At 39.4% G+C, this 16,449-nt stretch overlaps 1 long non-coding RNA gene across 2 annotated transcripts in view; it reads left to right on the forward strand.

Moving 5' to 3' along the window:
* Positions 1-16,135, forward strand: part of LOC116862807 — a 76,509-nt gene extending 60,374 nt beyond the window's left edge. For both annotated transcript variants that reach the window (XR_004381712.1, XR_004381711.1), the window contains exon 3: positions 16,125-16,135. This is a non-coding gene — a long non-coding RNA (uncharacterized LOC116862807). The remainder of the gene's footprint in view (positions 1-16,124) is intronic.
* Positions 16,136-16,449: the final 314 nt, after the last annotated feature.

Raw genomic sequence — 16,449 nt, forward strand, 5'->3', positions numbered from 1 at the left:
CGTCCGGGCCTTAATTGCAAAGCTGTTTTGTTGGTTAGTCGGTGTCTGCTAAGGCGGAGATGGGGGGATGTTGTCTGCTTAAAATGGACTGGGGAAAGAAGGCTGTTTTACCTAAATCTGTTTTTCAGGCTGCTGGATTAAGACAAAGGCCTTTAAGAGTCATAGAGGAATCATAATATGTAGAATTATTCTTGTTCCATCTCTGCCTGTTATTTTTGGTGTTCTCATAGAATTTTTCATAAACATAAGATAATTTTCTATTGCAAAATCCCAAATAGGCTCTAAAATGAGTAGTTCACAGTATTTCAGCATTGTAAAGATGCAGATTTCTTTTTTTATGAGACAGAGCTAATTGGTCCCCTATTTGCTCTTGTGATTTTTGAAATATTTAGTGATTTACAGTATGAGATTTAGTATTTACCTCGGTTGGGTTTCATTTTCTTCATGGCAAGGAATGAATGCTGAATAAGCATTTGACATAACCCTGATGTGAAAGGGGATCACTTGCATGTTTAACACAGAATTTATTAAAAGCACGAAGACCCAAACCAAATGAAATTGCTTGAGCCTTTTGATTTATGTGGTAGTCCTTCAACCCCTGTCCTTCATAGTTAGTTGAAACCCTAATATTTTCCCATCTCTAGCTAGTCTCTAAAACAGCTGGAGTTGTTTGCAGGTGGACTTGTAACAAGTCTGCTCTCTGCGGCAATTGCAGTGAAGGGTAACGCGACGAGAGCCTCTGGAAGTGCCCGAGGTGCTGCTCTTAACTTTAGCCGGAATCTGGTAAGACAAATAAATAGCAGGGTTCTCAGTGACTGTGGCGAATACAGATCTCTGGGCTTAGTCATAACCTCAACTCAATCCTGAAAGTCCAGATAAACATGTATCATGTTCATTTCAACTCTTAGCTTTTTCTCAGGCATCTTTGTTTTGTGTGTGTGTGTGTGTGTGTGTGTGTGTGTATTTTTTTATCCCCCCCCTCTAAAAACTGTGGCCTGACAATGTCAGATAAGGAGCAGTGTGTTGCCTTTTGTTTTGGGAAATGAAATGGATTTTCCTGGTGCAGCTGATTGCATCTAAGAGAGAGAAAGGAGGAGGCACATGTCAGTTCAGTTGATCAATATGTCCACTTGGAATCAGGGAGTGGTCTTTTGGCTCACTGCTGCTGAGTTGATAGTTTTTATTTGAGAAGTCTTATAGGAAAGAATGGCAACCCCCGAATTTCTCTTCCTTTAGGCTATTTATTGAGCCTAAAAGAGATGTATCCTAGAGGCAGGAAGAGCAATACCTCTAGCTAGCTTGGAGTGATTCTTTTTTTTTTTTTTTCCCCAATTATATTGGTCCCATTAGGCACTAGCTGCAATGAGAGACCTTAGATTTTAATTAGTTTGTTTATACACATCACATACATACTACTGTCGGTCCTTTAAGCTTCTGTGGCTGACATGCAGCTATTTGGGATGGGAGAGGTCAGCTCAGCCCGTTTTATTGCAAGCATTTAGGAGCATGAATTGTTCATTGCTGCTTTTTTGTTGTATAATGTGAACAGAAAGCTTTGCCGGGACTGCTGGGTGTGAACACAGCCAAGTCAGAAGCTCTAAGGTGACAGGGAGGAGTCCTAGATGGAGATGGGGGAAGGGAAAGTGCATCTGGTTGTTGGATTATGAGTCTGGAGAAAATCAGTCAGTGCCCATTAGAATTCTTTTAAAGTATTACTTCCAAGGAAAAGCAACGAAGAAAGACTTGTTTGGTAACATGAATTGTTAGGAGTAAAAATAACCAAAGGCAGCATTTTAATGAGTTTTCTATTTGCTTAATTTTTGTTTCTTTTGTCTAACACTGTGTTCAGCTGCTTCATCATGGGTGATTTGTACAATTACTGGAAGTCGCGGAATCCAGATTCCTTAAGGGCAGTGTTAGAAAAAGTGGAGTCATGCTTTGAGGGTGGGGAAGGCGCTGGTGGGTGTGGGCTGATGCAGTTGTCTGGTGGAATATCCTCTCTGTTCAGAGGAACCTGTGACACCCCCCACCCCTGCAAGTATTCAAAATGCAGTTACAGTTCTCCAACTTTATGCTTTTGTGCTCTTTTTGCTCCAGGAGAACAAAGCCCTAGTAATGAGAGCTGTCATCCTGATGCTCAGTTTCTTTGCAGAGGGCCAGAGCCCGTGCCGCTCTCTGATGAGCTGTGTGTCTTAATTACTGGCTAGGGCTATTTCTCTTGCCTTAGTTTTAATATATCCCCAAGGGGTTGGATGGGGCGTGTGTGTATGGGAGGAAAGGAGAGATTGCTCTCCCAGAGATAGCGCATTTAGTGGTGTTTCACTGAAACTTTCTAGAATTTAGAGAATATTGTTTCACAGTGATAAGTGAAAGATATCAAGACCATGTTTACAGTGTGGCCAAGTTTCCACCATGGATGCCTCACAAGAAGTTAACCTCCTCCATGCTTTTGGTTATGGCTTTTTTTTTTCCCCCTGAATCACAAAGTTGCAAAGAAGTTAGTTATTTGTGGGAGTGACAAAAATAGAAGTCAAAATAACAGTCACATCTGTTATTTATTCAGTTCTTACTATGTATCGGGCACTGGACCTAACAGCGTTTATATTTCAGTTAGCCCTTATAATGACACTGTGAGATACAGAATAATAATTTCACTATATAAGATTAGGTGATATTCATGTTTCGCAGAAACCAAGTTTAGCTAAGTTAACAAATTTGGCTAAGGCCATGTAGTTAATAAGTGATTGGGTCAGAATTCCAAACAGATGTGATTTGACTGTGATGCCCACATGCTTACTCACGGATGTCTTAGTTTTATGACATCTTAACTGTGTATTCCACACAAATGAGTCACCTTTACTCTATCACACTCATCCCACCCTTCTCATTCTAATTGGAAAATCAGAGTTCACATTTCACATGTGGAATGAAATCCCATTTACAACACCAAGTTCAATTATACTACAGGAAAGAGCTTGAATTTTGGGGAGGTCCTTTACTGATCCTAGAGATTTAAGTAATGCAGTGTTGATGCTCAGGAACTATTGCCACTACCCTGCTTGACACATCTTTCTAGCAGGGTCTGCATATGGGAAATGCTACATGAATGAGGGTGAGCATTATGGAATTGTAGTAATATCTGGTCTTATCTAGGTCAGTAATGAATCAAGTTTGTTGTACCTGTCTTATTAACTGCATATATAGTACTCTGCTAACTTGAAGATGTTTGCATTCCCTGGTAATACCAGGCAAGGAATAGAAGAGGAGACTTCTCTCACAGGCAGAAGGCGTACTCCAAATCCATCCCTTGCGTCAAAAAGACCAAAAGAGAGTTATTTTGCTGAGTATCTCAGTGGCTGAATCCAAACGCTGCCTATCTCTGACAAAGTATCAGAATAATGGGCTTGTGCAACATCCTGGAAGCCTTGTGTTTGAGGAGAGCTGATACAGTCATCTCTGCATCATCTTGCCCATCCCCAGCTCTCCACGCCCAGTGTCATTATGGGCTCTGAGGGCTGTTCTTTGTTTGACTGTGGGGCTAATGTATACACTGACAGCATATTGATATTGATTCTGGTATGGTGAATACTTAGAAATATCATTCCACGGAGCTCATTAGCCTTTTCTAGGTTCTGGGAAGAAGTTAACCTTTGTCCCAGCTTCTTCCAAGGAGGCCCAAGCTTGTGTCTGTGTGAGCCAAAGAAATGAGAGACTGATAGAAAGGCAGTAGAGTTACTGGGTACAGTGACTACATGAGTTAGATTATTAATTAGGGAATAAAAAAGCCAGTGGAAGTTAGGGAAGTTGGTAGACCTGCTACGTGTGTCTGATTTCCTCCTATTTCCAATCCTAGAATCAGTGAATTATCATTTGTTTTGATCCTATGGATTCAGTTCAATCCAACAAGTACTGTTGAGTATCTACTATGTGCCAGGCAATGTCAGGGAGCATAGCAGTAAACAAGACAGATGAACGGGTAAATTTATGGTGGGATCATTTATTCACTCTTATACTGTAATACTATTATTTCTGTTTATTCCATTCCACTTATTAACAGATTAACCCATTATTTCTACACATCTGTATAGGTAGATGCATATGCATGTATGGTCTACATGTAGAGGTAAAAATCACTGCATCAAATAATAGCTTTTTTTTTTCTGCTTGGTTTGGGATTAGAATTTTGCTGGGTGTAGACAAAATGTGTATGGCAATTAGCATTTTGTTGGTATAAGCTTTTGAAAAGTGTAATTGTAATCAACCAAAAAGTACATGTCCATCTCAATTGTTATAAACCTGACATATGAAAATATGAAATGTATATGACAAATCAGTTAAGGAGAGATTTTTTTCATTTTTATAAAATGTATTTCTCACGTTTTAAAAGAAGGTTTTGTTTATTTGTTTAGAGAAAGAGTACAAGCAGGGGGAGGGGCAGAGGGAGAGCAAGAGAGAGAATCTCAAGCAGACTTCTCCTGAGTGTGGAGCCCAACATGGGACTCAGTCTCATGACCCCAAGATCATGACCTGAGCTAAAATCATGAATGGGACGCTTAACCAACTGAGTTCACCCAGGTGCCCCTAAAAGTTATTTCTCACTTTTAAATGCTGTCCAGAGCCCTCTAAATTGAATGTTTCAGGCAGCGTGCCAGGGAGGTATGTGCACATGGCATGAGCACCAGCCGCCTCCAGCCATGAGCAGCCTGTCCATGCCTCCTAGTATGCCTTCTGAACATCACTCTATCTATCTATCTATCTATCTATCTATCTATCTATCTATCTATCTATCTTAAAAAGGATCTTACTTATTTATTTGACAGAGAGATCACATGTAGGCCGAAAGGCAGGCAGAGAGAGAAAGGGAAGCAGCTCCCTGATCAGCAGAGAGCCCGATGTGGGGCTCAATCCCAGGACCCTGAGACCATGACCTGAGCTGAAGACAGAGGCTTTAACCCACTGAACCACCCAGGAGCCCCTCAAACATCACTTTAAATGGGAACCATTTCTTTAAACAATTGTATTATCTCATGTATTTAAAACTATGTTTGTAATTTCATAAACTTTCCTGAAATTTTTCAGGTGCATGATCATACATATGTAAGGCGTGTCTGACTTGTGACAATCACATGAAGATTGACTACTATTCTTTGATGGCAGTTGCATATACCAACCCTGTATGTGGGCCCTAGTGGAAAGGCTTTTCCTTTCCTACGGACATGCAGAAAACTTTTTACAGAACTTTGGTCATAGCAGTAGAGTTTTAGGTATTTTGAGTATGTAAGGCAAATGATTTTTTCTCCATAAGCACATACGTATCAATAGATAGATCCCCCAGATGGTTTTCAGACTTGGTAAGAACAAAGGAGACACTTCGTGTCCCTTGTAAGCCATCAGGAATGTTTTTGTCTGCTTTTCAGCAAGAGGTTATGCTTCAAACTCTTCTAGACATCTTGAAACTGGATACTTTGAGTCACAAAAAGAAATGGGGAGAGAATGTGGAATCTTTAGAACAGGGTCTTAAGCTGGATAATTCATGGGCAGAACATTGCAGCTTCTTTTGTATACTGCTGGGTCAGGCTTCCTGGGCTTGCAACCTGTGCTTACATAGGGCCTGTTCTAAGAAGGGTCCACAGTTGATTTAAAGTTCTATTGTCACCATCTTGAAATTCTTTTCTTTCTACCTTTCTTTCTTTCTTTCCTTCTTTCGTTCTTTGTTTGTTTGTTTCTTTTTTTTTCTTGGGGAGGGCGCATCTTCAAATCCTTTTTTTTTTTTTTAAATCTTTTAAAAAATATTTATTTATTATTTTAGAAAGAGCGAGAGAGAGTGAGATAGAGCTTACATGCACATAGGTGTGGAGGGGCAGAGGGAGAGAGAGAATCTCAGGCAGACTCCCTGTTGAGTGCAGAGCCTGTGGGCTCAGTCCCACAACCCCAAGGTCATGACCTGAGCCAAAATCTAGAGTTGGAGGCTCAACTGACTGAGCCACCCAGGCACCCCCCATCTTTAAATTCTTAATAATTTTTTAAAGATTTATTTATTTGTTAGAGAGAGAATCTTCAAGCAGACTCACTTATGAGCATGAAGCCTGAAGAGGGGCTTGATCCCAGAATCCTGAGATCATGACCTGAGCAAAAATCAAGAGACTTAACCAATGGAGCCACCCAGGTGCCCCCTTAATAATTTTTGAGTAGGGGGTTCTGTGTTTTCAGTTTACACTGGACACTGCAAACTTTGTAGCCAGTCCTGTATGGCCATTTTGATATAAAAAAAATTGACAAACCAATTTGAGTTCCAAGCTTCTCTTTGTAGGAATTATGTGATATGGCTCACTTGGCAAGAGTCGACATAGCAGTATTCCCCAATTCATCAAGGTCTGTGTACCAGTCCCATCCATTTACCCTCAGCTGGTACTACTGCTTGAGCCCTGTGGGTACTTGAGTTAGAGACCTCTGTTCTGGAAGAATTCAAACAGAAATTGGAGAGCTTAAACTAACTAAAGTACCATTGTCAAAACAACCCAGAGCAAAGACCCCATATGTCGTAACTTAGAGGCATCCATGGTAAATTCAGTGCCATGCATGGTAATTCAGTGGCGTTTCTTTTATAGGCAATTGGGGACGTATTACATTATACCTAAAGATTTTTGGTAGATCAGGCTTATTTGTCATTACCATTGCTTTCAGGGGAGAAATCAAATCTTTGCAAAGCAAGCTAATTAACTATCCTGTGCTTCATTGTTTATATTTATTCTCCCGCCCTTTGTTTACTCCTTGATTACTTTTATCACTTCTTTGTTTAACTCTCATTTGAATTACACAACATTTTTATGCTGCCTGAGTGGTTTTTATTTTTTAGCACTATCCTTTTTTTAATATTCTCTCTCCAGGAGACTGGGGGCCCATAATTTGAGGTTATACTACTGCAGGAAGAGTTCACATTTTTTTTTAATTAAAAAGGGAATTACAATCAGTATTTATAATGAACCCTTCCCTAGCAAGGCAGCTCTCACCATGCTAATGTTTATAAGTCTAGATCCACCATCACTATTTGTAATAATGAGATGCTGGTAATAGACTCTTGAACCTTATAGTATGTGAAGCCTTCTGACCCTTCATGTTGCAGTGAGAAGTGGCTGTATTAATCTACGGATGTGCAGAGAATTGTTAGAGAATTAATACGAATGAAGGATGGCACTTGCTGCACAGGAAAAAACATTTTTTTTTTTTTTTGGCTGGTTGAGAGTAAACGGGGCCTGACAGATATTCAAGGGGCTCTTGCCATTGCTTAGAGGATTAGGGGCCATTAGAGTCTTCTCTAAGGATCAAGCCCCAAACTCACAGCCTTATCATGTATGCTGTAACAATCCTAATGGCTTCCGTGGCCACCATCATACACACTGTAAAACCAGCTGTGTTAGACAATTTCGCTATTCAGCTATCAACAAATGTGTCAGTTATCCACCCTGTATCAGATCATGTGCTGAAGGAACAAACACTTTACAAATTAGGACAACCAAAGGCACGCACATGTCTATTACTTGGACAGCTTGTCATAAATTTAACATCCAGGTGTCAGGGCTCTGCTTGCAGACAGTCCTGGCTAGTTCTTCCCTTGTGTGGGTGGTACACTGAGATGGAGCTCCAGGCATGTCTGAGGCTGCCCTCACCTTTTCTTTTCATTCATTTCCTTGATTTAAATGTTTTTTCTTTTTAAGATTTTATTTATTTGGAAGAGAGAGAGAAAGAGAGCAGGTGCGTGGTGTATGCACTCAAGTGGGGGGGGCAGAGGGAGAGAGAAGCAGGCTCCCCACTGAGCAGAGAGCCCATGAGGGACTCTATTCCAAGACCCTGAGATCATGACCTGAGCTGAAGACAGATGCTTAACCGACTGAGCCACCCAGGCCTCCCTAAATTTTTTTTCTTAAATAAGTCCTTACTTTAGCCACTCAAAATCATTGTTTTGTACCCTTCTCAGCTCTTTCAATTCTTAGTGCTCATAGAGTCTCTCTGTGACCACTGTCACCTTCTGGGATAGCTCTGGATCCCCATAATCCTCTCTACCAGCTGCCCCCCCAGGTACCTAACTCCCCTGCCACAGTGTATTCCCATCACATTAGCATAAAAATAGTCCTTCTACAACCAAGTGACAAAGCAGTTCCTCCTGTGAGGTAATCTGTTCACGTTTAGCTTTTACTAATTAATTCAAATATTGCACTCAGTTTAACCTGTTTTTTGTTTTTTTTTGTCTGTGAAGTAAAAGGGGATGACTCTTTAAAATTTGTATCAGCTATCCTTGCAGGCAGCCTGTGTGGCATCAACTAGCAATAGCCAAAATAGCAGGCCCTTATGTTGTAGAGGACTATATGCAAAAATCAAAACAGGTGTGCAAATGTAGTTTTATTTTATTTTTTTAATTTTGTTTTATTTTTTCAGCGTTCCAAGATTCATTGTTTATGCAACACATAAAGATTCATTCTTTAGTGTCAGTCTAACATTGCATTTTCTATTAAAAAATAATGAAAATAAGGAAGGGGGCTGCTGGTGAGAAGGGAGACAGCACAGCAAGTTCCCACAGCAAAGCATCTTTCCTCAGCCTCTACCAGGAGTGGCACAGCTTCTAGGACACTCAAAGGGAAAACTTGTCTCAGGAGCAGCTGCTTGAAGATAAAGGACAGATCTGAAAATAAACACAAAAAATAAAAACAGCCCTTAAAACTGGCTCAGAGAACTAATGATTGCCTCGAGAACTGAGGGAGAATTAACTGGTGAATTAAGATATATGGTTTTCTCTAACTTAGTAATGAATGATTGATAACATGATTTGCAAACATTTGAATTTTGACTAATTAACCTGGATAGGAAAACTAGGCTAAGAGGCAGAGGACCAAGAAAAAGGTAACATAACCAGCTTAGGAAGAGACATGTTTCACTATGTTAGTTTTTACTTAGCAGATTTTTCCTTTTGTTCTTCACTCTGATTAATGTTATTAGGCTTATTGTGAATAAGCCCACCTTTTATTTTCATTTTTTTATTATTCCTTAAGAAAATGACATAAATCATGATCTTTGGTATGCTATTTTTCTCTGGTTCTTAGATGTTAGATTTAACACCATCCTTGTGTAAATATTACATATGATTAAAAAGCAAAACAAGTAGTAAAATGAGTGCTGTCAACCAACTTGAGGAGAAAACAAAATGTACCTTTTCAAAGGTAATCTAGAACTTCAGATAGTGATGGAAATGTCATATTATCAAACATAAAGTGATTCTTTATAATAATTTATACCAAATGAGGGTTTCCATTTTGGGTTTTGGAATCCTAAAATCCGATAATTTAAAACATGGGTATATAGACTGATATTCTCTGTGCAGATTAGTTATAGGGAGGTGGACAGGGGTGGTTGGTCCCATGGAAACAATAGCCAGTTCTCCCTTTTTGAATCATGCTATCTGTTGATATCCTAAATCTAATTACTAGATGAGGACAGAGCCCAGGAGGATGGATTTTGGAAGTAGGTGTATTTACCTTTGAATCCTAGCTCTAAAATAAAATTGTTAGATCTATGATCTAGAGTTTCCTAGAGTGTCATTTTCCCCCTATATAAAATGGAGAGAATATCTAGTTTATAGGGTGAAATGAAGTATTTTTATGTAATGTTATTGGCACAAAGCATTTGATAAGTGAAAGTTATTATTATTTCACTTCTCAGAAGTAGTGGGATAAGATTAATATTCTTCCAAGAAATATAAGTTCTCAACTCTAATCCTGAAACCAAGGAAATAATTTTCAGAGCTTTCATAAATGGAAAGGAAACTCTTTAATATACTTTAAATGCTTATACTGTGCTATGCACATATATTATTTCAATTAATTTCCTTCCCCTGCTTTTTTCTCTGTAGCACTTATCACCACCTGCAAACATATTGCTCCTTATCTTCCCTTAGTATAAAGCAAGTTGCACGAGGGCAGAGATTTTTGTCTGTTTTGTTCACTGATGTTTCCTTAGTTCCTAGAATATTGCTTGACATATGGCAAGGGCTCAATAAATATTTGTTGCAAGAATGAATAAATCTGGGGTGCCTAGGTGGCTCAGTCAGTTAAGTGGCTGCTTTTGGCTTGGGTCATGATCGCAGGGTTCTGGGATAGAGCCCCATGTTGGGCTCCCTGCTCAGTGGGGAGTCGTCTTCTCCCTCTGCCCCCTTCTCCATTTGTGCTCTTTCTCTCACTCTCTTAAATAAAATCTTTAAAAAAAATAATAAATGTGTCTGTATAACCCTATGAGGGAGGCAATATGATTGTTTTCAATAAGTAGTAAATAAATTCTCTTTTGCAGTCATGCTTTTCAAGGTTCTAAACATCCTTGAGTAATTCTTACTATTCTAGATAGCATGCCAAGAAGCCCTGTGGCTGATGGTTAGGCCATCATGCCCCATCCAATTATTCTTTTTTTTTGTTTTGTTTTAAGATTTTATTTATTTATTTGACACACAGAGAGAGATCACAAGTAGGCAGAGAGGCAGGCAGAGAGAGAGGGGGGAAGCAGGCTTCCTGCTGAGCAGAGAGCCCCCATGCAGGACTCCATCCCAGGACCCTGAGATCATAACCTGAGCCGAAGGCAAAGGCTTAACCCACTGAGCCACCCAGGCGCCCCAGCTACCATCCAATTATTCTAAATTCTCCATTGAAAGCACAGATACTGCCTAGGCAGCTCTGATGGGCTCCTCCTCTGTATTTACAAAGTTTCTACAAGGGACCTGGGGTTTTATAAGTCATTTGAAAGATGCATTGATTCTTCTATTGGTGGTTTTTTCTTTCCTTCTGTCTCTCTTTAGTGAACTCAAATCTCCTTCAGAAACAGTTATTTATTCTTTTTTAAACCATCGATCCTTAGCTATAAATCTCAGACTGATGGATTGATGGATATTGAAAGAATCTCCAGGGAAAAGACCAGATATGGGGAATGATAAGCCATAGAAGTCAATTCTTCCCTTTTGCTATTTAAAATGCTCTAATGAGAACTAAAGCAAAGCACAGGCACATAACAATACAGTGGTTTGGCCAGAACATACAGCCTCATAAACGAAGGGAATAATTAAGATAGCTGATTTCTGCTATTTATGTTGAAGTAAAAGCAAACTGTCTTTTAGGAGTGGATATCTATAGCTGAATTTTGTACTGAAGACATAGTCTAAATGTCATGCTTTTGAACCGAGTATTTCTCAGAGAGCAGGTGTGAGATATTTTTTTTTCTTGAAATTCAAACCATTTTGACAACATCCTATTTTTAGAATGCCTTTCTCTGTAAAAAGGCAACACAATATCCAAAAGTAATTAGAAAAGCATCCTGGGAGAAGGCTGTGTTCTGGTTGTACCATAATAATAACAGGCTGAATAAGAAAATGTAATGCTGTTAAAATTTAAAACTCATAGTGTTTTTATTTTATGGTTATGAAACATATTGAATATGTTTACTTTAGCAACCTCATCAGGCTACAGGATAAAAATTATGTCTCATGAAAATTTTCTTTAATCTGCAACACATGCCGCGGACAGTTGAAATGCACAAGGATATTATTGTGTTCAAATAGAATCTTATTCTGACCTATTTTTAAGAGCCCTGGACTGGAAATAAGGAAGCTGGGTTTTAGTTTCTGTTGAGTTAATCTTCCTAAACATTAGTTTCCTTTACAATAAAACAAAAGGATTAAATTTAAATGATTTTTCCCCTTTTAGCTCTAATATTTTATGCCTCAGTGACAGGGTTCTCCATACCTTTCAATTGTTCAGTCATGTGATTTTTCCAAAACAGTGTTCCATAGAATATTTTTTTATAGATTTTATTTATTTATTTGTCAGAGAGAGAAAGGGAGAGAGAGAGAGAGAGAGAACAAGAGAGCAAGCACAAGCAGGAGAACAGCAGGCAGAGGAGGCTCCCTGCTGAGCAGGGAGCCCGATGTGGGACTCCATCCCAGGACCCTGGGATCATGACCTGAGCCGAAGGCAGACGCTTAACAACTGAGCCACCCAGGCATCCCTTCATAGAATATTTTAAATTTGCTTAGTGCCCTTATGTAGGTGAAAACATAATTTATACACTATTTAAATTTCACCCTTGTGTGTTTCATTAGCTTGTGTTTCACAGTAGTCTTGGTGGTTAACCTGTGGTCAATGCGTAAGTTTTCACTTACACCAGCAAATTATTGTCTTTTACAACCCACTTTTTGACAGTTTCTTTATCTTGCAAATTCATGTATTTTATATTTGTTCTTTCTCTTACTAGCCGTAACATGTATTTTCTGTTACTGAGTTGAGTGAAATGTTTGGTTCTCCTCTACTCCTCCTACTGGATGTGGAATCTTTTTAGAAGGTCACACTGCTGTGCCAGACATTCATAAAAAATACCAGCGTTTGTGCTTTTATAAGGTCAAATCATATGGGATTTCCATTTTTGTAAGTCAGAAATGGCCAAACACTGGCAATTTCATGTGGTTCAACCCATTAATTTGTTAACTATCATAGCAGTGTAAGTCTTTACTATTTTTATAATTCAGTAGCCAAAGTTAGTCCTTAAATGAGTAAGTGAAATAGTGCAAAGAGCAGACAGGGGTTTTGGTGAAAGACTGATCTGGGATTCTACTTTTCTGCTATGTTCCTTGGGCAAGTTGTGCAATTTTGCCGAGTTTCAATTTCTTCGTTTATAAAATGGAAGTGCTGACACCTGCCTCACAGGCCTGCTGAGAATGTCCATGATTCTCAGAATGATTCCTGCTACATGCTTCCCACTCAGTCATTGGTCATGATATTGTTACAGTGTAACCATCATAGTACTCCTTCAATCATAAATACCTAAATGTCCAGCTATTAAATCAAACAAATAGACCTAAACAGACTAAATGAGAAATGGTTATGAGAAGGGGAAGATTTCTGGAATCTTATCCTCTAGGACAGTGTAGGCTTTTGACAAGGTAACTGAGGGACATTTTGAGGGAGAACAGGAAGGCTGTCTTTCATGTCATCCTCAAATAACTATCTCTGGAGTAATAACTCCATAATTTATCTGGCATCTGCAAATTTACTTCAACTGTTTTCCTTTTTATATTTTATTTTTTTTGAGAGGAACTGTAATAAACTACTTTTATGAAAACTACGGACTACATTATACATAAATATAGCAAATAGATTTAAAATTTTACTCTGTAAAATTGAGCTAAAAAAAGTCAGAGATTAAATGTTCACAAGTATTCTGTATGTTTAATGCATACAATGTCAACAAGTTGAATGTTTCACTTAGTTTAAAATGACTCCCATGAGACGTGAGTATAGTCCTAGACTGGAAGGGACAGTCTTTAGCTCTCCTCCTTTTCTCTGGATGACCCCGTGCTTGTTGATCCTGTAGCTATGTGCTGATGACTCATGAATTCAGATTTTTAGGCTCTGGTAATTTTTTCCTGAGATTCAGACTTCTGTTTCGCCTGCCTTCTGTATGTCTTCTCCTGAATCTTCCATGAGTACTTTCACTCTGCTTACGTAAAATGATCTCATCCTCTTCCTCATTCCAAACTTGTTCCTCTTTCTGAACCCTGCCTGGAGTAAAGACTTGCCTTCAATGCTGTCCCTCCAGGCAGAGACTGGGCATTATCCTCAGCTTCCTGTTCTCTCTCTCCCCTCCCAGACCCAAGTCAGAGGAGCCACCAAGTCCTGTAGGGTTTCTAATTCTTTGGGCTTTAGTGAAAATGAGCTTAGAGGAACCCCAAGTAATTTTTTATTCTGTCATAGGTTTAGGTCATGCTCCCTGACACTCTGGCTTTCCCTTTTCTAAACCAAAGACCTGATATTATTAGGCATTGTGTCGTGGAAGCACCTTCCATCCCCATGATATTTCTAGCTGTGCTCTGAACTTTTTGAGCTCTGTTAAGACCTGTGTCCAGGCAACCCCAGGTATCCAGTATGGCAAGTGTGCTGTGGTGAAAAGGGGAGAAAATGCACAGTGAGAGCACAGGATGGGGATGCTAACAAACAGAGGTGTTATTCTAGATGGAAAGAGTTTGGTATTTTTTCCATGTTGAAATAAAAGTTCATCTGATCAGAGAGTTCCAAAAGTTGATATATAAAGTCACTACATCTGACTCAAGAGGATTACATACTGCTGACTTCAGCACCAGAATATATTTCTTTTTTACAGGCATGATTCTCATTTGTCTTTTGAATTAATTCCAATGGATATGAGTCAGTTTTAACTCTGTGACCCACAACACTGGCATTGTTTACAGTAGTGTGCACATGAGAACAAAGCAGTGACCTTCCCTCCTATCCCCCTTGAAGGATTCAGACAACTTGTTTCCATGAGGAAGTCAGGTGGCATGTTGTTGAGCTGGGCTTGGGGTCAATTAGAACTTCTGAGTTCAGATCCCAGCTACACACTAGCTCTGTGCCAAGGGAGAGTTTCCTAGCCTTTCTGGGGTCTGCTTTTCTTCATAGTACCTGTCTTGTCAAGTATTGTGTAGTTTAGACACATGTGTATAGAGCATCTAGTACAGGGCCTAGGATACATGAAATTCTGAGGAGTGGTACTCTTAATCTCATTAAGGGAAATTCCACATTTTAAAATGTGCATTTACTTCTCTAATATAGATTGAATTCACAGTCTGCTACACACTCATTAAAAATGCTCTATACAGTTAGCTCACATGTCCCCCACAGATGTTGAATATGCAAGCAGACACAAGGGTTTTGCATCTTCTGTCAGGGAATGAAATTGCCTAGAGGGGTTCTCTGGGTACAGGTAAAGTTCTACCTTGGAAGTGATAATGTGATTTAGCAACGAAGGGTTAATATTCCTTACCCTGTCAGCTGTGATATAGCCTGGAGCCTCTACTTGAAATGCCTCCATCACTGAATTCCAGATATGTCTGTGTATGTCCGTGGGATGTCTGCCCTATGTCTGTGATGAATTGATAGTTTGTCCTGTCAGTGAGCAGAGTGTATTGGCACCAAAGTCAGAAGAGATTTCTGAAGAGAATTCATCCTAGGAGAGGAGAAGTCAGCCACAACAAGCTTTAATCATCAGAGGGTGGAGTGATTCTGAGCCCAGTTGGATGTAGGTCATGAGGTATCCTCTCCTGGTCACTCCCTGGACAGGGCTGAGTCTTGTAAACACTAAGGAGGAGCAAGTGGGCTGGACATAAATGCTGTTTCACTAGAGAATGCATCCCTCATTTGAGCACAAGACCACTGCTTCAGCAGCCTTTAGCAAAATACATCGTGCAAGAGGGAAAAAGGCATGTTCCTCTCTTTCCATGGATGCTCTAACTGGAGGTTTCCAAATTCTTTTAATTGACTTCTGTATCTATTAAAAAATATCTAAGCCCTCTCATATTAATATATTGTATATTTTATAAAACATACACAAAAGTGAAAATTAAAAAGGATGAAACAAAAATTGAGCAGAAAACCTACTATTTTCTTCACACTCCTAAATGTTTGCCTTGTATCTTCCATGGAGGGAACCTGTTCCAGAGCATCCTTGGGAAAGGCCTGTTGGTATTGCTGTTCCTGGCAGAGGTTCCCAGGCTGTAATGAGTACGCATGCATGTGAGACCCATGCTGAAACCCATGCTGAAATGCCCCCCCCCACTTTTTTTCAGGGAGTTAGACTCTGGTGAGGCAGGCAAGAGTAAGAAACAGAAAATCTAAGACACTGCTAATAATGTAATTCCATTTGTACCTCCAGGCTGGTGAGCCCTGGGGAAAATTGGGTTGTAGAAATAAAAAAATATTTCTGAGATAGTATGTCTGTATTGGATTTTAGAGATTACTGTCAGCCTTTTACATGTAACTCCTCAACAACTTTGTATAGAGCATAAATGATGGAAATTGAGAATTTCTATAAGCCAATTTGATCACATCCAATTCTCAGATTCTTTTGGAAAATCATAGTAGTCACCCCAGAAGTCTGAGATGGTGATAATTTGCTATTTTTCCACAACCTAGCTATCAGATTATAATGAAGGGAGGCCTCAGGCAGAATTTACTACACATCAGATATTTATTGGACTACATTCATTAGAAAGTAGGCACAAAATATTTTAGATGATCTGTTTGGTGGGTTTGATGAAGTCCTAGCTCTCTTTCCTTTTAGGTGGTTCCAACTATGTAAAGCTTTACTCGAGGTAGGATTCTGCATCATTTAGTAAGTATCATACAATCAGAAATTCTTTTAAGCCAGTGGTTATAGGCAAGGACACATTAGGGATCGATCCTTGGACAGCATTACTAAGGGGTATTCCTGAGGATTCTTATCCTTTCTCTTTGCATGTGTGTCTGCAGTATTTTAGCTAATTTGCATGCCTTGAATACCCTTAATTTCACTAAGGAAAATCTACTTCTAATTTTCTTGCTAAATGGTAAAACTGGTTATTGAGATAGTACTGAGCCTGCCCCCTTTCTG

This window comes from Lontra canadensis, unplaced genomic scaffold, assembly GCF_010015895.1.
Source record: "Lontra canadensis isolate GAN:19392208 unplaced genomic scaffold, GSC_riverotter_1.0 scaffold337, whole genome shotgun sequence".
Taxonomy (NCBI): Eukaryota; Metazoa; Chordata; class Mammalia; order Carnivora; family Mustelidae; genus Lontra; species Lontra canadensis.